Raw genomic sequence first — 26,376 nt, 5'->3', positions numbered from 1 at the left:
ACTCGTCCCCAAAAAGACCAAGTGCTGTAATAAAATCAAAAGGGGCTTCAACAAAGTATTCGTGTAAGGGTGTGCACACTTCTGCAACCAAAATATTTTTATTTTTACTTCCCTCCACCTAAAAGATTTCATAATTTTTTTTAATCAACTGATACTGATGTACAGGAAGACTGGACTTCGGTGAGGAACCATTCCCTCACTCATAACATGGCTTCTTCCCCGTGTGAGATTTCTGATGTCTGCAAAGACTGGACTTGTCTAAATAAAGTTTGCCGCACTCAGGACAGGAATGTGGCTCCTTTCCCATGTGAGATCTCTGATGGATGTAAAGATTAAACTTTCTTGAAAAACATTTCCCACACTCAGGACAGGAATACGGCTTCTCCCCCGTGTGCACCCTCTCATGCGTGTAAAGATTGCACTTCGTTGAAAAACATTTCCCGCACTCGGCACAAGAATACGGCTTCTCCCCCGTGTGAGATCTCTGATGTCTGGAAAGATGTGAATTTCTTAAAAAACATTTCCCGCACTCCGGACAGGAATACGGCATCTTCCCTGTGTGAGATCTTTGATGTATGACAAGATGGGATTTGTGTACAAAACATTTCCCACACTCCGGGCAGGACAATTGCTTCTCCCTTGTGTGCAGTTTCTGATGTACGTTAAGATTAGACTTCCGTGAAAAACGTTTCCCACATTCATGACAGGAATACAGCTTCTCCCCCGAGTGAGACCTCTGATGTGTGACAAGGTATGATTTGTGTAAAAAACACTTCCCGCACTCAGCACAGAAAAACCTCTTATCAGCTCCGTCCCGCACAGTCTGAGGTTCCTCAGGATAAGAGGAATACGATGCACCGTCCCGCACAGTCTGAGGTTCCTCAGGATAAGAGGAATACGATGGTCCGGCACCGTCACGCACAGTCTGAGGTTCCTCAGGATAAGAGGAATACGATGGTCCGGCACCGTCCCGCACAGTCTGAGGTTCCTCAGGATAAGAGGAATACGATGGTCCGGCACCGTCCCGCACAGTCTGAGGTTCCTCAGGATAAGAGGAATACGATGGTCCATCTACACTGTGTGGTGCCGGATGGACATTTGAGGTAGTCGGGTTTTCTCCTGGACTATACTGTGTGATGTCCTCATCTTCTACTTTACAGTCTGGAGACAAAGTGAGACAATCCTCTGAGGTTTTCCTCATCTCCCGTCCATCTACTAAAATAGAAATACAAAGATTATTACTAGACATGAGCCGATTGGTTCCCCTAAACCAGGAAAAAGAGTTACAGGGTAAGGATTCCCACTGTGAAGAGACACGGGCGGACCATGCTGCTTAATATGGGATACATTTTATTAGAACAAATTATTTAATATAAAAAGGGCAGCCGAGGCCAGGTACCCACCACCAACACCAGGATAATGTTAAAATTAGACAAAGTTGTCTGTTAAGAGCAGCTGCATCACGCTCTGACCATGCATATACACACTTGTAACAGGGTTATTGTTAATAAAGGTAGGTAATATCAATGGACCATAAACCATACATAACAAAACAAAAGTCCGCTCTATCAAAATAGGTTTGATTGGAAACCTCCTTTGGTCTCTAAAAGAAAACCCCAGAAATGCCGCGTACACACGATCAGGCTTTTGCCTGGCCAAATCACATCGGAATTCTACTGGAGAAAAATAGAACACGTTCTATATCTAAACTCCGATGGAATTCATCGGAATTTCCGATGAAAAAACTGATTGGGGCGACACACATGATAGGAAAATTCGATGGAAAAAGTCAGTTGGACAGTCAGGAAAGTGACCAGGGGATTACAGGCTGATATCACCCAGTCCCCGCCCTACTCTGGGCCAATCAGTGAGCAGTATGGGTGGAGGAATGGATTTAGTGTTAATGACCCACCTGTGCTGATCTCTGTAGGAGTGTCCTCCTCTATAAATGTCCAAATTATTCCATCCTCCTCCATAGACTGCTGATCATCCCTCACATACGTCTCTTCTTCTTCTTCCGATTTAACTTCAACTTTAATATCCATCAGATCTTCACCCTAAACCAAAAAAAAAAAGGTTCTATGACATAACATACTGTAAATATAATCCAAAGATTATCCATGTTCTAGATTCTAGATGCTCCGTCCTACCAACCTTGTAACAGTGAGGGATGGTGTGACCTTCCTGTGTGGAATCCCGGGAATACAGAGGACGGGGACATCTCTCTGGTGGGTTCCCATTACTGGATCCATCTGTAGGAAACACACACACTGACTGAATACATTGTTTCTATGTGTTTATCAGATGATGGGGGATCTAGGTGGAGCCTCCGTACTGGGGACTGGTGGACTCACTGATGAAGATACCCTCACACGAAAAAGGGGACCTCTCAGTGGGTCTGATAAATTAACTATATTAAACACTCCTGTGACAAAAAGAATGAAAAACCACAATGCGATAGATAACTATATAAAGACAATAGAGTGCTAAATATTGTGAATTAAAATGCTGAAAAAATATATATATTTCACGATCCCGTGAATGTGCACAAAAATGCTATGAACGAAAAATAAATAAAGTGTCTCTCTTTGGCACTCTAATTAGTGCAGTCCATAAGGTGTAATTTCCCGATGAAATAAGTGATCACAGGATACGCGGTGCGAAATCATACAGCCATCACCAACTAATTACAGCTTCACCCGATGTGTTCTGATCTGCAAAACTCTTACCAGAGGGTGTGGACCCCTTTAATTAAAAAGGATGGTCTGTTGAGCTGAACAGGTTAATGTGCCTGCACACTTGGACACCATCTATTCAGACTGCTGTGATTGGCTCAATCGTATCTCAGGATTCAAAAACAGAAGGGAACTGATAGTGCATTATCGTTTATTAAAAAATACATAAAAACAAAGTGGCTGAATGGCCCCTTACTTGGTAGGTGCCAGCCCGGCACTAGGATGGCATGCGCTGGATATGACTCTGGCTTTGCGACTGCAGGAATCGTCCGCTGTGCGGGGAGTCCTATTGCCAGCTGTAGCGTCTATGTGCGGGATCAGCTGGGGAGCAGAGAAGTCAGACTGCCTCCGACATATGTTTCGTGGTCTACCACGTCATCAGGGGGGGCGTGTCTGACCGCCGAGGATTCTGGTATATGTAGGCTTAGGAAAGCCAATGAGACGGTTAGTGGGCGTGTACTTCCGACGAATGCAATCCTAGCACCGCGCGGCACCTTACCTACACTCCCGCACATTACATATATTTATTGAGTGTGGACATCAATTGCCAGGAACACGGACATTAAAAACGTTAAAAACATGCTTAAGTCACAATTGTTCAGCTGTCATTACTATATATATTAGTTAGTATTCTTTGGTTACTTTAGACCTTTGCATAACGCTACTGTCTAATGGTATATTGTTGGCCGATTACATCTTACCAAAGATCATAATAATAAAATATTCTAGAACTGTTAAAAAATTGTTAAAAAATCAATAGGAAATTAATAAAGAATTAATATTGAGCTCTTAATAAGAAATTGTATTAATTACAAAGAGTGTTACGTTAATAGATGTTACTGCCATCTTGTGGAGGAAATATATATTGTTCCTAGATTTTTCTATGTAAAAATCATGCTATTATTAATTGATATAATAATCAGATAAGTATCTTGCAAATATGATGAATCTTGGTATACAACAGATTTCAATAAATCTATGGTGATTACCAAAATAGACTGATAATTATCAGTAAACATTAATAGAGGTTGTATATAAGGATACATTAAAAGGATCATTATTCGTTGGACAGAAAACAGTTGAGATCCAATTCGATATTTAACCCTGTGGGGTGCATAGTCTGTAGTTTATGTATCCACATGGTTTCGTTTTGTGAAATACTCCGGGTCATATGTGTTCCTCTCCAGTGTTTAGACACTTTATCTATCCCATAAAATGTACACACCGTAGGATCACTGTTGTGGTGGCTGGTGAAATGCCTTGATACGCTATGGTTCGGAACGTCATTGCGTATATTGGCTAAATGCTCATTAATACGTATTCTCAATTTTCTTGTCGTTCTTCCCACATATTGTAAAGGACATGGACATTCTACCACATAGGTTACGTGATCCGAGTCGCATGTTATGAGTGGTCTAATTTGGAAATTTTCTCCTGTTACATGCGATTTAAATTCTGTGCGCTTTCTAGATGCGCCTGGCTTGCGTGTAGTTTTGCAGGCTTTACATCTTGTGCAATGGTGAAATCCTGGTATGTCTAGGAAGGTCAATGGTTTTTTAGGAGGATCCGGTACATTGCGTGCCACTTGATTCCTCAGCCCCGGTGCTCTCCGATAAATGAATTTTGGAGTTTCTGAGATGCAATTTTGAAGATCCGGATCTTTAAGTAGGATAGACCAATGCTTTTTATAGATATTCTCGATTTGTCTGTATTGCTTATTATACCCTGCAATGAGTGCCACTTCTCTGTGTTCTTCCTTTTTTGGTTTAGTTTGTAGGAGAGATTGTCTTTCTATCTGATCGACTTGTTTTTTCACTTTCTTTAGTGTTTTCTCAGTATACCCTTTTTCCTTAAATTTAGCTGTAAGCTTTTCAGCTTGTATTTGATAGTCGTTATCTGTGGTACAGTTTCTTTTGAGTCTCATATATTGACCTTTTGGAATCGCACCTAGCCACCGAGGATGGTGGCAACTGGATGTGGGTACAAACCCATTTCGATCCGTCGGTTTAAAATACGTGAGAGTTTCCAACTTGGTCCCTTTTTTCCTGATGGTTAGATCAAGATAATTAATTGATAAATTACTGATCTCGGCTGCAAATTTGAGCCCATATTTATTTTGATTCATAAAGATGATATATTGGCGTAAATCAGCCTCAGACCCTTCCCAAAAGATGACCACGTCATCTATATATCTTTTATAGAACTTTAGTGCTTTATGTCTTTGATGGAAAACGTTCTCATATTCCCATTTATTCAGGACGATGTTTGCTACGCTGGGTGCATAGCGGGCACCCATGGCTACTCCACCCACTTGGGTGTAGTAGTGCTCATTCGCCCAGAAATAGTTGTTCGACATGGCTAACTCTAGTCCTTGTAATAGGTACTCAATTTGATCTGGTTTTAATTTAGCATCATCGTTTAAGGCCCATCTGAGTGCTACAATGGCATCTTGGTGTTGAATATTTGTATAAAGAGACTCGATGTCTACTGTAGCCATGATGGTAAATTCTTGAATTTCCAACTCTTGAATATCGACTATTAAATCTCGGCTGTCTTTAAGGTACGATGGGCTCATTCGTACTAGGGGTTTGAGGAAAGTGTCTACATATTCTCCTATTCTTGAGAACAAGGATCCAATCCCACTAATGATGGGTCTTCCGGGGGGTTTTTCCATATTTTTGTGTATTTTGGGTACCGTGTATAATACAGGTACCCGAGGAGCATGAGGGACCAAATACTTAGCTTCTTGTGATGTAAGTATTTCATTGGTGAATCCTTTATTAACCCAAGCGGAGAGTTCTTCCTTAAGTCTTGGGGTTGGATCTCCTTTCATGCATTTATATGTCTTAGTGTCTTCTAATTGTGATTGCATCTCTTTGTAGTAGTACCCACGATCAAGGATGACTAGCCCTCCACCCTTATCCGCAGGTCTCACCACAATTGATTTGTTTTTTTCCAGGGATTTTATGCCTTTCTTATATTTCACTTGTGCACTTGTTGTGGGAATAGATAATTCTCTAATATCGTCTTGCACCATCTTGCGGAATACTTCAATGTGGTGATTATTTCCTTTTTGGGGATTAAACACTGATTGGTTCCTGAGGCCACTATGGATATATGGCTCCGGAGGTTTCTCTACTTCAATTATGTTTTGATTTGCAAAATGTTTTTTAATATTGAGTTTTCGGATATGTTTTTCGACATCAATGAATAACTCAAATTTGTCCAATTCTTTGCTAGGGGCAAATTTTAGACCTTTTTGTAACACTTCTAATTCTTGGTTTGTGAGGTCTACACCTGCCAAGTTATATATTCCTTCGTTTAATGATTTCTTCTCCTTTTTCTTTCTCCCTCTTCCACGTTGGCCTCGTTTTCTAATTCTTCCTTGTTTACTTGGGGCGATTTTTGTGGAATTCGATATGTATCTTTCCCCCCTCTCCCTTCCCCCCCCCCCTGGTGGGGAGTGTGGTTGGGACCTGGTTTTCCCCTAAAGTGGCCCCTAGGTCCTCCTCTAGGGGGTCTGGGTGGATACTGGTATCTATAGGGATCATAGTAATAAGGATCAGGTCCTCTATACTCTGGTGGAGCATAATGATTATAGGTGTCCACCGGATAATGATGGGGGTACTGGCTTGGAGTGAGGTACCCTGAAGTTTTGGGTGGACCCCCTGGTGGTTTAGGGCCTTGTTTGTTTGTTTTTTTCTTCACAGGCTCTTTGGTAGGGGTACTAGATATCTGGGTAGTTTGTTGAATGGGTGCCACCATCAAAGGTATAGGTGGTTCACCTTCAAGTGTCGATTCTGGAGATGTAATCGGGCTGGTGGTACTCTGCCACTTATAAACTTTATTGTTTTCGTAATCTTTAATATCTCTCTGATATTTCTTCAATTTCTTATTTTTAATTTCCCCATCATATTTTGTTAGATGTACATTTAAACCTTGTGATTTCACTATATATTCTCCATTGGTTTTGAGTGGTTCCATTTGTTTTTTAAGTTCTGCGATTTTATTTTCTAAAGTTGCATTTTTAATTTTGCGTCTTCTAATCATAAGTTGTAATAACTTTTGTTCACACGCATTGAAGAACTGATACCATTCTTCAGCCATCTGGGGGTTGTCTATCCCATCATTGGGTATTACATCCCATCTCAGTCTTCGTGGTGTGATATTTTTGGAAATGTACATTTCAAGTGTGGCTGTGTCCCACCACAATCGGATGCGTTTTTCCATGTCAAAACGGAGCTGTCTAAAACTTTTTTCTAAATCAATTAGGGGACTGGGAGTTTCTTTGAAAATATCGTCCAAATTAATGTGACGGTCTTTCATATAATCAAAGATATCCATGGCTGCGTAAAAGTGAAAGAAAGTCCTCTAGAAAAAGGGGACTTAAATAGTGAAATGTGAAGGGGTGTGCTTCCGCGCCAAAATAAGTTATTTAATACAAATCACCAAGTGACAAATTAATAACTACTAAGATATTTAAGCTGCTCCTCTGGGTCAGATTATTAAGAAAATAATGTGCAATAGGATGTAGGTGTGAAAGAGGGCGCTAGGGACTGGTGGACTCACTGATGAAGATACCCTCACACGAAAAAGGGGACCTCTCAGTGGGTCTGATAAATTAACTATATTAAACACTCCTGTGACAAAAAGAATGAAAAACCACAATGCGATAGATAACTATATAAAGACAATAGAGTGCTAAATATTGTGAATTAAAATGCTGAAAAAATATATATATTTCACGATCCCGTGAATGTGCACAAAAATGCTATGAACGAAAAATAAATAAAGTGTCTCTCTTTGGCACTCTAATTAGTGCAGTCCATAAGGTGTAATTTCCCGATGAAATAAGTGATCACAGGATACGCGGTGCGAAATCATACAGCCATCACCAACTAATTACAGCTTCACCCGATGTGTTCTGATCTGCAAAACTCTTACCAGAGGGTGTGGACCCCTTTAATTAAAAAGGATGGTCTGTTGAGCTGAACAGGTTAATGTGCCTGCACACTTGGACACCATCTATTCAGACTGCTGTGATTGGCTCAATCGTATCTCAGGATTCAAAAACAGAAGGGAACTGATAGTGCATTATCGTTTATTAAAAAACCATTGACCTTCCTAGACATACCAGGATTTCACCATTGCACAAGATGTAAAGCCTGCAAAACTACACGCAAGCCAGGCGCATCTAGAAAGCGCACAGAATTTAAATCGCATGTAACAGGAGAAAATTTCCAAATTAGACCACTCATAACATGCGACTCGGATCACGTAACCTATGTGGTAGAATGTCCATGTCCTTTACAATATGTGGGAAGAACGACAAGAAAATTGAGAATACGTATTAATGAGCATTTAGCCAATATACGCAATGACGTTCCGAACCATAGCGTATCAAGGCATTTCACCAGCCACCACAACAGTGATCCTACGGTGTGTACATTTTATGGGATAGATAAAGTGTCTAAACACTGGAGAGGAACACATATGACCCGGAGTATTTCACAAAACGAAACCATGTGGATACATAAACTACAGACTATGCACCCCACAGGGTTAAATATCGAATTGGATCTCAACTGTTTTCTGTCCAACGAATAATGATCCTTTTAATGTATCCTTATATACAACCTCTATTAATGTTTACTGATAATTATCAGTCTATTTTGGTAATCACCATAGATTTATTGAAATCTGTTGTATACCAAGATTCATCATATTTGCAAGATACTTATCTGATTATTATATCAATTAATAATAGCATGATTTTTACATAGAAAAATCTAGGAACAATATATATTTCCTCCACAAGATGGCAGTAACATCTATTAACGTAACACTCTTTGTAATTAATACAATTTCTTATTAAGAGCTCAATATTAATTCTTTATTAATTTCCTATTGATTTTTTAACAATTTTTTAACAGTTCTAGAATATTTTATTATTATGATCTTTGGTAAGATGTAATCGGCCAACAATATACCATTAGACAGTAGCGTTATGCAAAGGTCTAAAGTAACCAAAGAATACTAACTAATATATATAGTAATGACAGCTGAACAATTGTGACTTAAGCATGTTTTTAACGTTTTTAATGTCCGTGTTCCTGGCAATTGATGTCCACACTCAATAAATATATGTAATGTGCGGGAGTGTAGGTAAGGTGCCGCGCGGTGCTAGGATTGCATTCGTCGGAAGTACACGCCCACTAACCGTCTCATTGGCTTTCCTAAGCCTACATATACCAGAATCCTCGGCGGTCAGACACGCCCCCCTGATGACGTGGTAGACCACGAAACATATGTCGGAGGCAGTCTGACTTCTCTGCTCCCCAGCTGATCCCGCACATAGACGCTACAGCTGGCAATAGGACTCCCCGCACAGCGGACGATTCCTGCAGTCGCAAAGCCAGAGTCATATCCAGCGCATGCCATCCTAGTGCCGGGCTGGCACCTACCAAGTAAGGGGCCATTCAGCCACTTTGTTTTTATGTATTTTTTAATAAACGATAATGCACTATCAGTTCCCTTCTGTTTTTGAATCCTGAGATACGATTGAGCCAATCACAGCAGTCTGAATAGATGGTGTCCAAGTGTGCAGGCACATTAACCTGTTCAGCTCAACAGACCATCCTTTTTAATTAAAGGGGTCCACACCCTCTGGTAAGAGTTTTGCAGATCAGAACACATCGGGTGAAGCTGTAATTAGTTGGTGATGGCTGTATGATTTCGCACCGCGTATCCTGTGATCACTTATTTCATCGGGAAATTACACCTTATGGACTGCACTAATTAGAGTGCCAAAGAGAGACACTTTATTTATTTTTCGTTCATAGCATTTTTGTGCACATTCACGGGATCGTGAAATATATATATTTTTTCAGCATTTTAATTCACAATATTTAGCACTCTATTGTCTTTATATAGTTATCTATCGCATTGTGGTTTTTCATTCTTTTTGTCACAGGAGTGTTTAATATAGTTAATTTATCAGACCCACTGAGAGGTCCCCTTTTTCGTGTGAGGGTATCTTCATCAGTGAGTCCACCAGTCCCTAGCGCCCTCTTTCACACCTACATCCTATTGCACATTATTTTCTTAATAATCTGACCCAGAGGAGCAGCTTAAATATCTTAGTAGTTATTAATTTGTCACTTGGTGATTTGTATTAAATAACTTATTTTGGCGCGGAAGCACACCCCTTCACAGGAGCCTCCGTACTGCTCTCTCCTTTACAATAAAGTCTCCTCTTACCCGGTGATGTGAGGGGCGGCTGATTCTCCATCATGACGTCCTTGTAGAGATCCTTGTGTCCTTCTAAATACTCCCACTCCTCCATGGAGAAATAGACAGTGACATCCTGACACCTTATAGGAACCTGACACACACAATGATACAGTCACCATCCAGACACATGCCTTGTCTGTTACTGGATAATGTCCCAGAATCCTCCTCACCTCTCCTGTCAGCAGCTCCATCATCTTCTTGGTGACTTCTAGAATCTTCTCCATGTTGTGTCTCTCAGGTTTTAGGGAGTCACATGGAGGCACTGTGATGGTCATATGATCACCTGACTTCACAAGAGGAAATCTCTGTATTGGAGAACCAATAGGAAGATCATGTTGGAATCCCAGAATCCTCCTCACCTCTCCGGTCAGGTCTGTGTTTTATTAATAGAGATAAGAGTGATGTCATGTGACCTCACAGAATCCTCCTCACCTCTCCGGTCAGGTCTGTGTTTTATTAATAGAGATAAGAGTGACGTCATGTGACCTCCCAGAATCCCCCTCACCTCTCCGGTCAGGTCTGTGTTTTATTAATAGAGATAAGAGTGATGTCATGTGACCTCCCAGAATCCTCCTCACCTCTCCGGTCAGGTCTGTGTTTTATTAATAGAGATAAGAGTGATGTCATGTGATCTCCCAGAATCCTCCTCACCCCTCCAGTCAGTTCTGTGTTTTATTAATAGAGATAAGAGTGACGTCATGTGACCTCCCAGAATCCTCCTCACCTCTCCGGTCAGGTCCGTGTTTTATTAATAGAGATAAGAGTGACGTCATGTGACCTCCCAGAATCCCCCTCACCTCTCCGGTCAGGTCTGTGTTTTATTAATAGAGATAAGAGTGATGTCATGTGATCTCCCAGAATCCTCCTCACCTCTCCGGTCAGCAGGTAGATGATCTCCAGGGTGAGGTTTAGTATCTTCTCAGTCATGTGACTCCGGTCCTCCTCCATCCTCATTCGTGTCATCATTTTATATATTCAGGCTTTCCTATAGAGAGATCATTTTGGCAAATTAAAGTAAAAATTATTTGGAGTTTCTTGTAAATAAAAAATAAGATCTTATTACCTCCTCTGCTGCCAGGTTAAGCAATGTCTCCTCTCTAACTCGTAACATGGAATTTTCTCTTTGCCTGACATCACTTCCTGTTTTCCATAGAGACTTCCTGTCTGGGTAGATGCGAGATCGCCATCTTGTGGAGCTCAGAGGAACTGCAGCCCGAGAACCGTCTCGTAGTACGAACATAGACTTGTGCTGTGTGTGTGTATGTACTGTATATCCTTATAGATGGGTCATCTCCACTCCCACCAAGGAGGAAGAAAAATATATTACTGCCTAGTTCAGCCTTTCTCAGCCAGGGTTCCTCCAAAGCTTTCTAGCTGTGTGTGAATGTACTGTATATCTGTAGGGACGGTGCTGGGCTGCTACTTTGTAAAGGGAGGAAATGGTACACAGGGTTCCCAAGGCTGCAGATTGGTTACAGAAGAATAGGATGTGGAATAGTTATTAATGTGTGTACAATATAATACACAACGTGTTACATTATTATAACAAAGTATCGTAGAAAAGATCACACCATAGAAAATGGTGGAAAAGTAGAAAATAAACCCGGATATTAAGGTAAAATCTGTGTGTGAGGAACACCTTAACAATTACCACCATTTTATTCTCCAGGGCCTCTGCTTTGAGAAAATAGAGGTTTGGGGGGTTTAAATTAATCTTCTGGTCATAAATGTGCATTTTACCATGTGTGCAAAAAAAAAGGAAAAACAGCCCTTGGAATTTAAAGGGTTAATGTAAGCTAGATGGAATCACTCTCCTGTGGTCACATGCTAAACATTAGAGCTCCCCCCTAGCTGCAGCTGGGTAATAACATTGCTAGGAGGTCGATTCATTTAGCTGATACACGCTTCCATTTAGTGCTGGGACATGGTCATCCAGTGCCCAGGGCAAAGATGCCAAACTGCGCCCCCCCTTTCCCTTGGGGTTAGGGTCAGGGTGCCCACCCCATCCCTGCAATAAACGATTTCACCAGGGGCAGCCTCCCCTCCTGCCCACCCCTTGTCCCGGCCCTGCTTCCAATCCCAAATACCTTGGCCCAGAACAGCCACATATTTGCGTGCAACAGCGCCCATAGAGCTGTGCAGAGAGCGCGGTCCCCCTGTTCTGCCGAGAATGTCCCCCCCCGGCGGATAATGCCCGCCCTGTACTGCGCAGGCGCACCGTTTGCGCAGTACGGAGTAGACATGTGCGTTCCTGTTCGTAACAAATGGATTTTTGGATTTGTTAGTATTCGTATCAATTCGAACATCCGAAAAGCTGAAAAAAAACAAAATACGAAAATTACGGAATTCCGAATAAGCACAATAACGAACAAGCGAAAATACGAACGTATGATTGGACAATCTTACTAAAATACGAAACACCGAAAAAGCAAAAGAACGAAAATGACATCTATAATGAACGATTTGCATTCCGTATTTTAAATCCTTTGTCTGTTCGTATTTTCATTCGTATGTTCGTATTTTCATTTGTGTGTTTTGTAAATCCGTTTCTTTGTCTGGTCGTAAATTTGTGTACTTGTATCGTTCTTTCGAATGGGCACTGGGCAGTGTAGTTAGTGAGTGATGTATCTTACCTAATATCTTAGCCAATCAGCTTATCTCTTTTGTGCGGAGTCACATTGTACCGTGTAAAGCCTCGTACACACGATCGGACTTCAAACAAATTTTTCCATGGATTTTTGTCTGAAGGGAGTTGGCGGGACTTTTGAAACCGAAACAGTTTGTCCGATAGAGCGTACACACGGTTCGATTTTTGGGGAAAAAATAATATTTTGACGTTTGTTGGCAAAAAGTTCGACCGTGTGTACAGGGCTTAAGAGAAAGTCTATCTTAATATGGATTAGCCGCGTGTTGCTATGTATTTACGATAGTACAAAATTACGAATCCATTAAACGAAAATTATTATCTAAGAAAATTACGAACTTCTAATCTAAACGAAAATAAATTAGACAGAATTACGAATCATTCAGTATGAACGAAAATAAAACTGTTACGAAAATACTTACGGGTCCGAATAGGAAAACTTGCGTCTTACGAAATACGAACATGTCCGAATAGGAAAACTTGAGTCTTACGAAATTACAAATTTTTAAGAATTTACGGAACGAGACGAAACGGAACAAAAAAATATGAAATTTTTTGTTGTGCACATGTCTACTAACTCGCATCTTCAATCTCTCCCTCTCCTCTGGCATCTTCCCCAACTCTCTAAAACATGCACTAGTCACCATCATGCTTAAAAAGCACTCACTGGACCCCACCAATCCCAACCAATTATGCCCCATGTCCTTTTCCCCCCTTTTTTTCCTCCAAACTCCTTGAATGTCCAGTCTACAGCCGACTGAGTCACCATCTTGCTGAGAATAAAGTTCTTCATCCCCATCAGTCTGGATTTCTCTCTCTCTCAACACTCCACAGAAACTGTTCTCCTAAAACTCCCAAACAATCTACTGTCAGGATAGGAGCAGATAACAGTTCAGGTGTGCTGATTATGCAAACAGTTCAAGAACAAGAGCACATACTACGGTATGAGCAGGTCTGAGCAGAGCAGGTCAGCTGGGACTTGTAGTTCACAGCTGCAGATGAAGGTAGAAGTTGGCTGGTGCTTGTAGTTGACCGCTGCAGATGGATGTTGGCTGGTGCTAGTAGTTCACCGCTGCAGATGGGTGTTGGCTGGTGCTAGTAGTTCACCGCTGCAGATTAATATACTAAAGTAGAATCAGGTAAAGCGTAGTCTAGGCAAGCTGGGTCATACACAGGTAGATCAGAGTCCAAACGGTACCGAATCAGAAGAGAGCAAGCAGGGCCAAACGAGCCGGGTCATACACAAAATACACAGAGCAGCTATCAGTTGATTCAAACAGTGGCACACAAAGGTGTGACGGTATCCTTATGATATCCCCGTCAAGCATTCCCTCCTCTCCATACAAGAACATCACAGGATCCTCCACACGAGTCAAGACTGAATGCTGGAACCAAGACTGATTTATTGGCAGCTTGCTGCTGGTTATAAATACAGTTTTACAAGCTAAATCCTTAATCAAGGAACAATGGGAGCTCCACCCCCTTTTCACACACTCTGGAGTTTCTCATACAGAATATAGCCAGACAATTCGGAGCCGACCTGAGACACATTTTCTTTAAATAATGACATCAGGGAAGTTAATTACAAGGTGTACAGAACACATTAGCTGGGCAGCCTGGCACCGCATAATGAAGCAATCAGAATACATAACATGAGTCACCTCTAATCACAGTAAACAGTTAACATCCCTTTGAAATAAGGAGCTAGCTGCGGACGGGTCATTAACATGTCAATAGCTTGTAACACATGAATCCATTTTACCTCTAACCCACAATTTAACCAAGCAGGGAGAATTACACTGACATATCCTTCACAATGGCCCCCCTTTTTCTCCCTGCTACGGCAAACCCGGTTGGACCTTCCCTGGTCCAGTAGGGTTGACGGGTTCAGAGCTTTTAGCCGGAGGTTAACTCCGTTTGGCGTGACTGACCTCCCTTGGCAACTGCTTCAGACTCAGGTATGCCACCGGGTCGTCAGATCACACGCCGGTCAGTCCCCAAGTCTTTGTGCGATCTGCAAAGTCACCAGAAGTCAGTGTGAAGACGGCGAATGGGTCTGTGCGCCGCTGTCTAGGTGTCCCGCTATGGGAGGGGCAGGTTATGGCTCTGAAGTGACAATCACAGGAGATTCATAAAAAGGAAAAGTTATATTTGTTGAAATGCTGTAGCACTGGTGCTCAGAGTCCGGGGGGGGGAATCAGAGCCCCAGAAGGTCAGCCACCCCCTGCTCCCTCCGCAGCCGCCGGTTCTCCTCTCTGAGCTTCTCCAGCTCCATCTCCAGCTCCATCTCCAGTTCATGGAGCCTGGGGGGGTCAGCCTGCTGTGACCTCAGGCGGTTGTTCTCCTCCTCCATGCGGCTTATGCACTCCTCCAGCTCCATGTATTCACGGATCAGCTCCTGCTTGCTCATGTCCTGCAGGCTTTCCACGTGGTCCTTCATCATCAGGAACTGGGTGGTGGTGTAAGGGGCCACCGGTGGGCCCTTGGCGAACATCTCGGACCGCATCTGGGGCGCCCGCTGCGATTCCATCTCCTCCAGTCGCTTCTTATCCTCCCAGGTCAGCTTGTTATATGGCTTCCAGGACCTCTTCTTCTTGGAGGGTAGCTGGCGGTGCCTCTTTCTGCCCAGCTCCCTCCAGGGCCCCTCCGTCTCATGGCTGTCGCCCATGACTAGCTGACAATGGTGTTCCCTGTTGTCCGTAATAACAGATTGTACCATGAGGGCTTCGTAAATGGTGCCCAATGGTTCTTCCTGACCCAGCTCCTGGGGATCCCAAGCCGAGTCTACACAATGGGCTGCTGCTGGTGGGCGGTACCCAGGTTGAGACCAATTTGATCTGGTGTTGTCATTCAGGGGGCAATTCTGCTTGAAGTGACCCAACTGTTTGCACCGGAAGCAGCGTTGTTCGTTGTCCTCCTGGCGTGGATAGCGAGGGCTCGATGTCATCGGTCTGTTAGGCGGTTGGTATCTAGCGGCTGGTGGGTGTGAGGGCGCCGTTGGTCGTGGAGGTTGTACCCGTGGTGTGACCTGGTTTGTCTTGCGAGTATCCGCATATTCATCCGCCAACTTCGCGGCCTCTGGTAGAGTCATGGGCCTGCGATCTCTCACCCAATCTTTGACATCCGTCTGGATGTGATTGTAAAATTGCTCCAGGAGCATTAGTTGCAAAATGTCCTCTGCGGTGGTGGCCTGGCTGCTGTTAACCCAGTTAGAGGCCGACAGGGACAACTGGCATGCCCATTCCGCGTAAGAGTCTTTCGTGGTTTTGCGTGAGTCCCTGAACTTCTGTCGGTGGGACTCTGGGGTTACTGCATAACGAGCCAGGAGCACTTCTTTAACCCTGGGTTAGCTATGGATATCCTGATCTGGCACGGTCCGGAAAGCATCAGAAGCTTTGCCTGACAGTTTGCCTGACAATATTGAAACCCACTCTCCTCTAGCTATTCGGTGCAGGTTACATTGTCGCTCAAAATCTGCCAGGTAGTTATCAATCTCACAGTCCTTTTCATCAAAAGCTTTAAAAGCGCTAAACGGAATCTTCCTTGTGTCTGCTGTGCTGTACTCACTGTTTGGAGAATGTGCGGCTGCTTGTTGGACTGCTGCCAGTTTTAACTGTAGCTCTGCGTCTCTTATTTGTTTAGCCTTCTGTAGCTCTGCGTCTCTTATTTGTTTAGCCTTCTGTAGTTCTGCGTCTCTTATTTGTTTAGCCTCCTGTAGTTCTGCGTTTACTAACAGGTCCATCACTTTCAGCACCACATCCGGCGTTGGGTTCGGACCGAACCATGCTAGCTTCTCTCTCATTAGCTTGTTGGCTGGTGATTCCTCTTCCTGAATCACTGGTGTCTCCATCTCTTGTACTGCTGGCGTTGCTGCAATCACGTTCTCCTGGTCTAGCTCCATTAATTCTGCTATGATGACCCGCTTGGTTTTGTTGCTAGCAATCCTTCCACGAACTTCCAGTAGTTCTTTCAGTGTATTTCTTTTAAGCAGGGTGTAGCAGCCTTCCGTTCACTGTTCCCAGTGTCTGCTTGGAATCCTGGTGTAAGGGAGAGTAGAAGGGAAAATCCCACTGCTGCCAACCAATTGTGACGGTATCGGTATGATATCCCTGTCAAGCATTCCCTCCTCTCCATACAAGAACATCACAGGATCCTCCATACATGAGTCAAGACTGAATGCTGGAACCAAGACTGATTTATTGGCAGCTTGCTGCTGGTTATAAATACAGTTTTACAAGCCAAATCCTTAATCAAGGAACAATGGGAGCTCCACCCCCTTTTCACACACTCTGGAGTTTCTCATACAGAATATAGCCAGACAATTCGGAGCCGACCTGAGACACATTTTCTTTAAATAATGACATCAGGGAAGTTAAGCTATCAGTTGATTCAAACAGTGGCACACAAAGGTAACTCTATCACGAGCACTGATTGGATGATGATACAGGTGATTTAAAAGGTGAGCTGGCCAATCACTGTTTACCAGGCAAAGGCTGTGTCAGGTGAGTTGTGCTGGGTCCTAAAGGGATCCTAGTACTGACATCTACTAACAGCTAAAACCAATGGATACTATTCTTTACTTTACTGCACCTCTCTGCTACCTTTAACACAGTGGACCACCCCCTCCACCTCAAAAAACACCAATCATTTGGTCTCCGTGACTGTACTCTTCGCTGGTTCCCATCCTTCTTATCCAACCACACCTTTAGCTTTACTTACAATTCTGCTTCCTCCTCTCCTCTTCCTTTCTCTGTCAGGGTCCCCCAAGGTTCTGTTCTTCGACCTGTCCGATTCTCTTCTTTTTTTCATCTACACCTCCTCCCTGGGTCAGCTAATAGCCTCCCATGGCTTCCAATACTATTTCTATGCTGACAACACCCAAATCCATCTCTCTACCAATCCCTCTACTGTTCTCCATTCAGTGTCCTCCACTCCTCTCTACCAATCCCTCCACTGGCCTCCATTCAGTGTCCTCCACTCCTCTCTGCCAATCCCTCCACTGGCTTCAATTCAGTGTCCGCCACCCTTCTCTGACAATCCCTCCACTGGCTTCAATTCAGTGTCCTCCACCCCTCTCTACCAATCCCTACACTGGCTTCAATTCAGTGTCCTCCACCCCTCTCTACCAATCCCTCCACTGGCTTCAATTCAGTGTCCGCCACCCTTCTCTGCCAATCCCTCCACTGGTTTCCATTCAGTGTCCTCCATCCCTCACTGCCAATCCCTCTACAGGCCGCCATTCAGTGTACTCCACCCCTCTGCCAATCCCTCAAATTGCTTCCAGTGTTCTCCACCCCTCTCTGCCAATCCCTCCACTGGTTTCCATACAGTGTCCTCCATCCCTCCTTGCCAATCCCTCCACTGGCTTCCATTCAGTGTCCTCCGCCCCTCTCTGCTAATCTCTCCACTGGCTTCCATTCAGTGACCTCCACCCCTCTCTGCCAATCCCTCCATTGGCTTCCATTCAGTGTCCTCCACCCCTCTCTGCCAATCCCTCCACTGGCCTCTTTTCAGTGTCCTCCACCCCTCTCTGCCAATCCCTCCACTGGCTTCCATTCAGTGTCCTCCACCCCTCTCTGCCAATCCCCCCACAGGCTTCCATTCAGTGTCCTCCACCCCTCTCTGACAATCCCTCCACTGGCTTCCATTCCGTGTCCTCCTCCCCTCTCTGCCAATCCCTCCACTGGCTTCCATTCAGTGTCCACCACTGGCTTCTGCTCACCCACTCTTCGTTCCTCCCAAGACCTCCTGCCCTCTAGCTCCCTTGTCACCTCCTCCCACGCTCGCCTCCACGACTTTTTCAGAGTCTCTCCCATTCTATGGAATTCCTTACCCCAATCTTTTTGACTATCTCCTACTTTGTCTACTATTAGATGATACCTAAAAACCCATCTTTTCAGAGAAGCCTACTCTGTTCCCACCTAACATTTTTTCCATCAGCTCCTCCCCCCACAGTTATTACCTTTTAATTCACTTGACCCTCCCTCTTAGATTGTAAGCTCCAACAAGCAGGGCCCACTGGTTCCTTCTGTATTGAATTGTATTGTAACCGTACTGTCTGCCCTACTTTTGTAAAGCGCTGTGCAAACTGATGGCGCCATGTAAATCCTGTATAATAATAATACCACTACTTTGTGTCATCTAAAGACCAAATGAAGTATTTTCGGCTTTAAATCAATGGTTCATTTAATATTGTTGCTTTAATTAACTGATGAACTTCAGTGTCTCCTGTACTCATATGTGTATGATATCAGTTATTTGTATGAAACCATGCTTGATGAAGGAAACTATGAGGTCTTTTTATAAAAGTCAGTTAGACGAATGTGACAAGCATTTGCCCAGCCGTGACAAATCCCACCAATATTTTACTTAACACCGTGATTTTTCTCTGCTCCACGCAGTGGCTAGAATCTGGTATTTTTCCATAAATTAGGAAAAATACTGCATTATGGCCACTAGGTGGAGCTGATAATCATAGGAAATCAATGAATGAAAAAAAAAAATATGGCTAAAATTTGTGAATGCATGCTACTTTTATTCAACCATTTTTAAAAAAAATACAAGGGTTAGTGAAATCTTACACCACAAAAAGTACTGAGAGGTATTTTATTTTTCTCCGACACGGTACAACACTTCATCCATGTCTTTGGTGATCTCTGATCTCCTTATGAACTGTTTCTAATGTTGTTGCCTTTTTATTTGGAAAGTTTTATTACCCCCCGTGTGGCCCCCCTTTCTCAATACTATGTTTCAATGGGAGAAACATTTACCAACCTAACCTCTAGATGGCGCTGTTGTATCATTCATTCCATAGGACATCTTTATCAAGAGGTTAAGCTATGGTTGAGGTCTATGAACTGTTTCTTACATGATGAAGATCAGCCATGGAGTATATCTAAGGTGTATATCAGGGTGTGCTTCTTCCCCACATGTCCAGCAACATTCATATACAAGACATTTCCCGCACTCACTAATACACCTCGAGGGTTGTGTGGGACCCCTGATGTACAGGAAGACATGACTTCAGTGAGGAACAATTCCCTCACTCAGGACAGGGAAGTGGCTTCTCCCCCGTGTGAGATCTCTGATGTCTGGAAAGACTGGATTTGTCTAAAAAACATTTCCCGCACTCAGGACAGGAATGTGACTTCTTTCCAATGTGAGATCCCTGATGGATGTAAAGATTAAACTTCCTCGAAAAACACTTCCCACACTCAGAACAGGAATACGGCTTGACACCGGTGTGCAATCTCTCATGAGTGTAAAGATTGGACTTCCTTGAAAAACATTTTCCACACATGGGACAAGCATACGGCTTCTCCCCCGTATGCAATATCTGATGTCTAGAAAGATGTGAATTGCTTAAAAAACATTTCCCGCACTCAGGACAGGCATAAGGCATCTTCCCCATGTGAGATCTCTGATGTATGACAAGATGTGATTTGTGTACAAAACATTTCCCGCAGTCGGAACAGGAATACTGCTTCTCCCCCGTGTGCAATTTCTGATGTGCGTTAAGGTTAGACTTTCGTGAAAAACCTTTCCCACACTCAGGACAGGAATACAGCTTCTCCCCCGTGTGAGATCTCTGATGTATGACAAGGTGTGATTTGTGTACAAAAAATTTCCCACACTCGGAACAGGAAAACCTCATATCTGTTGGAAGGATGGCACCATAAGTGGTATACGATGGTCCGGCACCGTCCCGCACAGTCTGAGGTTCCTCAGGATAAGAGGAATACGATGGTCCGGCACCGTCCCGCACAGTCTGAGGTTCCTCACGATAAGAGGAATATGATGGTCCAGCACTGACCCTCACCGTCTGAGGTTCCTTAGGATAAGAGAAATATGATGGTCCATCTACACTGTGTGGTGCCGGATGGACATTTGAGGTAGTCGGGTTTTCTCCTGGACTATACTGTGTGATGTCCTCATCTTCTACTTTACAGCCTGGAGACAAAGTGAGACAATCCTCTGAGGTTTTCCTCATCTCCCATCCATCTACTAAAATAGAGATACAATGATTATTACTAGACATGAGCTGATTGGTTGAGCCCCACCAAATGTCAGAGAGTGAGGATGGGGGGAGAACAACCAAGACGAAGACTGGACTGATCCTGAAGACCACCATCATTGGGTTACTGACTCCTCCCTCATTATCACTTTCTGTTTAAGGCTCCAAAGTTGGAGGATGATATCACATTATTATCAACATGTAAAAGTCTGTGCTCCAATCACATCATCCGATATAAAATGTCCAGCTGGTAGGAAATGGGTGTAACAAAAGAGAATACATATTATGTGTATATATAGCAGAGGGTGGAGAGGAGAGAGGAGAAGTCAGGACTATGTAATGTACAACATATTGTATAAGATATAATGAAACCTCGGTTTACGAGCATAATCCGTTCCAGGAGAATGCTCGTAATCCAAAGTACTCGCAAATCAAAGTGAGTTTTCCCATTGAAGTCAATGGAAAACGTAAAGAATTAATTCTGCATTGACTTTAATGGCATGCAATACCGTATGTGACCAGAGGCGGGGGGCACCGGAGAGCCTCAGAAACGTCCGGAAAGGCCCGAGGACAGTTCGGCATTCCTCTGAAAGACTCCATTCACAAGCTTTTCCAAGGTTTGCCGAGGTCAGCCGAACTGTCCTTGGGCCCTTCCAAACAGCAACGATCGGCACCAGTGCCTCTCCACCTCAGGCCAAAAGCAGTACTGCACACCGCTTTGGCCTGAATCCTGCTCGTTTTGCGAGACAACACTCGCAAACCGAGTTAGAATTCTTAGAAATACATCGCTCGTATTGCGAAACGCTCGTTAACCACGTTACTCGCAATCCAAAGTTCCACTGTACACGTCTTCCCAAGAGGTCCCACACTTCTGCCCTCATATCTCCTGAGACTATACAGACATATTCCCCCTCCCGGCACAGCCAGCAAACAGAGCAAGTAACCCTGGAAGGCAGAAGACCCAAGAAACATGTCACAGGTGTCTAGGCTGAGCAATGTCTATGGTGAAATATCAACATTTTGCTGCCAACCAAACACCAGAATCTCCATAAATCCAGTCTAGATATATACAGTACATTTTGTCTGCAGCACAGAGAAGGAAGATTATCCAAGAAAAAGTAGAAGGTCTAATGTGTAGGACGGGGGACAAAGCTCAGGAAAGTGATATCACTGAGTCCCCACCCTACTCTGGACCAATGAGTAAGCGGTCTGGGTGGAGGAATGTACTTAGTGTCAAAGACCCACCTGTGCTGATCTCTGTAGTGTCCTCCTCTATAAACATCCTCCTCATTGCATACTCTTCCGTATATTGCGGATCTTCTTCTTCTGATTTAACCTCAACTTTTATATCTATCAGATCTTCACCCTAAACCAAAAAAATATAAAAACAGATCTTCTGCTATCACATACTGTAAATAAAACCCACAGATTGTCTCCATGAGTCCATGTTCTAGATGCTCCGACCTACCAACCTTGTAACAGAGAGGGACCATGTGACCTTCCTGTGTGGAATCCTGGGAATACAGAGGACGGGGACATCTCTCTGGTGGGTTCCCATTACTGGATCCATCTGTAGGAAACACACACACTGACTGAATACATTGTTTCTATGTGTTTATCAGATGATGGGGGATCTAGGTGGAGCCTCCGTACTGCTCTCTCCTTTACAATAAAGTCTCCTCTTACCCGGTGATGTGAGGGTGGGCTGATTCTCCATCATGACGTCCTTGTAGAGATCCTTGTGTCCTTCTAAATACTCCCACTCCTCCATGGAGAAATAGACAGTGACATCCTGACACCTTATAGGAAACTGACACACACAATGATACAGTCACCATCCAGACACACCCCTTGTCTGTTACTGGATAATGTCCCAGAATTCCCAGAATCCTCCTCACCTCTCCTGTCAGCAGCTCCATCATCTTCTTGGTGACTTCTAGAATCTTCTTCATGTTGTGTCTCTCGGGTTTTAGGGAGTCACATGGAGGCACTGTGATGGTCATATGATCACCTGACTTCACAAGAGGAAATCTCTGTATTGGAGAACCAATAGGAATATCACGTTAGAATCCCAGAACCCTCCTCACCTCTCCGGTCAGGTCTGTGTTTTATTAATAGAGATAAGAGTGATGTCATGTGACCTCCCAGAATCCTCCTCACCTTTCCAGTCAGGTCTGTGTATTATTAATAGAGATAAGAGTGATGTCATGTGACCTCCCAGAATCCTCCTCACCTCTCCGGTCAGGTCTGTGTTTTATTAATAGAGATAAGAGTGATGTCATGTGACCTCCCAGAATCCTCCTCACCTCTCCAGTCAGGTCTGTGTTTTATTAATAGAGATAAGAGTGACGTCATGTGACCTCCCAGAATCCTCCTCACCTCTCCGGTCAGCAGGTAGATGATCTCCAGGGTGAAGTTTAGTATCCTCTCAGTCGTGTGATTTCGGTCCTCCTTCATCCTCATTGGTGCCGTCATTTGATCTATACAAGTCTCCTTGTAGATGGATAACTTTGGGATATGAAAGTAAGAATTATTTGGATGGTATTGGTGTCATGGCTGGGCTCAGCCCTTCCTTTTTTGAGCTGAACGCTCAGCTGTCGGCTAATTGCCAACTCCTATCTTCTAACAGGGACTCACCTGCCTACTTAAGCCTTCCAGCTCAGTTGCTCTCTACCTTCTTCTTGGTCCACATCACAGAGACTGACATTTGGCTCAGCTGACTATCCAATCCGGTTCCTGAACTCTGGCTATGTTTTGACTACACTTACTTTGTTTATCTTTTTATGATTATAATTAAACAAGTGTGATTTAACTGTACTTCTGTCTCGATCTGATTCATGGTTTCTGACAATTGGTCACACAATAATAGGATGTGGATGTGAGGGGGGTAATGGGAGGGTTGCTGTACATTTAGGAACTACTACCCCCATGGGAACATACACTATATTACCAAAAGTATTGGGAAACCTGCTTTTACACACTCCATGTCTTTATGGACCTTGCTTCGCGAGACAACACTCGTAGACCGAGTTAGGATTTTTTTAAACACAGCGCTCGTATTGCAAAACGCTCGTTAACCACATTACTCGCAATCCAAGGTTCCACTGTATTGATAAGAGCTATTTTATCTAAGGAAAGTTCCCGTGGCCCATTGGGGGTACTTGAGGACCAAGGTTGAGAACCACTGGTTTAGAGGAACATATTAGTAGAATTTATCTCCAAAGTGAAGAGAATGTTCCGGCACTGTAAGTGGGGAAATGTTCTGACCCTGAAAGAGATTCATGTAGGTCTCCACACTATATATATGGGTATCATCATCTGCTGGAGATAAGACATCACAGTGACTATGGAGGAAGAGGACGGACATGACGGGGTTACTGGCTGTAAATAGAAAATAAGATCTTATTACCTCCTCTGTTGCCACTTTCAGCAATGTCTTCTCGCTACTTCCTCCCGACTCACCTCTCACCCGGAACTTCCTATATACACCTGACATCACTTCCTGTCTGTCTACCATAGAGACTATCTGTCTGGGTAGAAGTGAGATCACCACTTTGTGGTGCTCAGAGGAACTGCAGCCCCAAGAAACATCTCTTGTGCTGTGTGTATGTGTATGTACTGTATATTAGGGTTGTCCCGATACCACTTTTTTAGGACCGAGTACAAGTACCGATACTTTTTTTCATGTACTCGCCGATACCGAATACCGATACTTTTTTTAATGTCATGTTATAAAGTATAGTAAAATTGTACAGGATAAACCAACATTGATAAATCCACCACAATCTGCTTGCAAGTAGAGAGAATCATCTACTGTCAATCATTGGGGTGGTGTTAAAAAAGTTCTTTCTTCTAATAGGCTGAACCTGAGGCTGGACATGTCGGCATGCTATACATTGGCATGTTGTGAATATCTGTAAAATGGTGCTGCTTCATGAAGACCTTGAAAAAAAACGGTGGTTGTTGTCACCCTATTACAGGAAGTTGTGCTGGAAGTTGTAGAGGTCACTGTAGTAGCTGTGCCCGCAGATATGGTACATACATATGTACACTGTATTGCCTAAAACCGCCAATTGTAACACTATTACGCCCGCTCTCCTTCCCCGCCCCTCTAGGTCTGCCTCTCTCCGCCCACCACAGCTCTCTCAGCCCGCTCTCCGTCCCCGCCCCTCTGTCCGCCCGCTCTCCGCCCACCACAGCTCTCTCAGCCGGCTCTCCGTCCCCGCCCCTCTGTCCGCCCACTCTCCGTCCCCGCCCCTCTCTCCGTCCTCTCTACGGCCACCACAGCTCTCTCAACCCGCTCTCCGTTCCCCCCGCTCTCCGCCCCTCATTCCGCTCGGTCACCGCCCAGCTCTCTGCCCACTCTCCAATAAAAAGTATCGGACTGGGCATCGGGAGCATTTGTGCGAGTACAAGTACTCGCACAAATGATAGGTATCGGTCCCGATACCGATACTAGTATCGGTATCGGGACAACCCTACTGTATATCCTTATAGATTAAAGGAACTCTAAGGGTTCGTTTTTTATTCTCTAAATTGATTAATCTAAGCAAGAGCATTTAGATGTTCCTTACCTCTTTTTTCATTTTGCCCTCCAAAGTATTGTAATTCAGCTTTCAAAATGCCATATCGTGTGCCTCCTCATTGATTTCCACCAGCATCTCAGCCGTTTAGCATGGTGGAAAGTATAACGTCCAGAACGTGCTCGCCCCCTCTCTCTGCCTACAGCTCTGCGTGTAGACGTTCTGTGTTTTTACCATTATTTACCATTGCCTCGAGGGTTAGTGGGCTGGAGGAGGCGGCAATATGTGTGGGAGGAGGGAGGAGAAATGAATGGGTATAGGCAGAGGGGCGGGAAGGGGTGTATACTGGGGCGGAGTGTGGCTATTAGTTCACGAGAACTTTGCTCGTTCTAGTCCGCCGTTAGAAAAAAAAAAACGCTTCTGCGCATGCAGTTCCCATTAGCAGTGACGCTTAAACAATGCACGCGCGCGGCCAAACAAGGAAGTGAGGGGAAATTATCACACAGGACTGACGGAGGGGTACAATCGGATCATTTTTAAGAGGTATAGCAATATTTAAAAAAAAAATCATGACGTTTTTCCAGTCTTAAAAGGAAAACATTTTTGTCTTTACAACCCCTTTTAAGCGGGAGTTCACCCGAAAAACATTTTTTAACCTTAGATTGAGGCTCGTTTTGTGAAGGGGAATTGCGTAGTTTTTTTTAAATCGAAGCAGTACTTACCGTTTTAGAGAGCGATCTTCTCCGCCGCTTCTGCATGTTTAACCCTCAACACCTGTGTGGATTGTCTCGTGATTGAGGGGTTAAAGGCTGGTTATGGCGAATCTGCAGGCTGCGGGTGTGTTTGGAGGACAGGAGACACAGGTCTGGCGGATGTGCCCACCTGGGGGTATTCGAGATCCGTCACACCACCTATCAGTGCCACCTATGAGTGCCCATCAATGCCACCTCATTAGTGCCCATCAGTGCCACCTATCAGTTGCATCTATCAGTGCCTCCCATCAGTGCCACCTCATCAGCACACATCAGTGAAGGAGAAAAATGACCATATTTATCGGCGTATACCGTGCACTTTTTTGCCCTGAAAATCAGGGCAAAATCGTGGGTGCGCCATATACGCCGATACCCGCTTTCCCGCGCCGAGTTTGAACACTGCGCCGGCATATAC

At 44.0% G+C, this 26,376-nt stretch overlaps 1 protein-coding gene and 1 long non-coding RNA gene across 3 annotated transcripts in view; one reads left to right on the top strand and one right to left on the bottom strand.

The window, feature by feature from the left end:
* Positions 1-26,376, top strand: part of LOC120909614 (zinc finger protein OZF-like) — a 713,034-nt gene that overhangs the window by 266,165 nt on the left and 420,493 nt on the right. The window lies entirely within an intron of this gene.
* LOC120909678 lies at positions 1,181-22,251 on the bottom strand. 2 transcript variants are annotated; one of them, XR_005741339.1, is made up of 3 exons: positions 22,159-22,251; positions 21,932-22,052; positions 1,181-1,215 (listed from the first exon to the last, which is right to left on the bottom strand). It is a non-coding gene; the product is annotated as an uncharacterized LOC120909678 (long non-coding RNA). The 2 variants fall into 2 exon arrangements; XR_005741338.1 differs by lacking the exon at positions 1,181-1,215 and adding an exon at positions 20,639-20,676.

This window comes from Rana temporaria, chromosome 8 (assembly GCF_905171775.1).
Source record: "Rana temporaria chromosome 8, aRanTem1.1, whole genome shotgun sequence".
NCBI classification, from domain to species: Eukaryota; Metazoa; Chordata; class Amphibia; order Anura; family Ranidae; genus Rana; species Rana temporaria.
This window is presented reverse-complemented; position numbering and strand designations above follow the sequence as displayed.